Source organism: Sitophilus oryzae, unplaced genomic scaffold (assembly GCF_002938485.1).
Source record: "Sitophilus oryzae breed Bouriz unplaced genomic scaffold, Soryzae_2.0 scaffold_375_pilon_pilon, whole genome shotgun sequence".
Lineage (NCBI taxonomy): Eukaryota > Metazoa > Arthropoda > Insecta > Coleoptera > Curculionidae > Sitophilus > Sitophilus oryzae.
This window is the reverse complement of record NW_022146946.1, coordinates 435,847-436,969: the sequence shown is the minus strand read 5'-3', so window position 1 is coordinate 436,969 and position 1,123 is coordinate 435,847.

The following is a 1,123-nucleotide window of genomic DNA, read 5'->3' as shown; positions in this document are numbered from 1 at the left end:
AAAGTCAAATGACTTAAGTCATTTAAATGATTTAAATAAAAAAGACTTAAGTTTTCCGTAAGCTTGCAGCTCTCAGACTGACTATCATATGGCGGAACAAACACCTTTATTAACTTAACTGTTCAAATGTTTAATTCACGTAAGAACAATCTTCGGATTGTCACGGGTTGTTAAAAGGACACTGTTTCCTCAACGAACACCTCAGTAGATAAGAAACTATGGCGAATGCTGAGATATCTCGCAGCCCCATAGAGACACGAAGATTTAATACGAGCAATGCCAAAGTTCACAGATTGCAGTCGGGGCACCAGGAAAAGTACATTCATGCTTTCCGTAACGTGGCGGGAACGTAGCGGATCCGAGAAAAAAATGTACGACGACATTTCTGGGACGGGGCACGGACGAGTTCCGGCGAAGCTCGGATCGTGCTCTGCCTGGCATGAATGTATATGTGTTTAAACCGGCATATTTATCTTTTAATTAATGGGAAGGAGCGCGTCAGTCTTAACTGGTCCAGACTTGAATGTCAGTTTACACCATACCAGTTAAATCAGTTTTAGTGTGACGAGGTAGTCAACATGTCTTCTGAAGGTGACGTATGTTCAAAGACAAGTTTAATTTGTTGAATATTATGGCGCATGTTTCCGGAATTATATAACCAAGTGCCTGCGCAGAAATTCCGACTGAAAACTTTAAATCTTCATAATATAATCTTCCCGTTGCAAGAAAACGAGGGGTGGCCATTAACCGGTCCTCTGGTCCTATTGCTACTCTCATTGGAGTATCTTGCTTTGTGAGACCCTTACTTACTAAACTAAACAAAAACACATAAGTATCAATATCCATTCTCAAATAATTTTTAAAATCGTCATTTTCTCTTAATTCTTTTAAAAGAAGATTATGGCTCAATTGTTTTTTCTTCAGCAAATATCTTTTAATCCACTTTGAACTCTCTCTTGAGTCTCTTTTTTACAGCACTACTTTCAATTATTTGCATATTAATAATGATTCCACAACACAGAGCTGCCTTTTGCCTCCCACAAAACATTTTAAAGCGTACGTTTAGGCACACTTGTTATACCACCGATTATCAAACCATGTACAAAACTTTCGCGAATTTGAA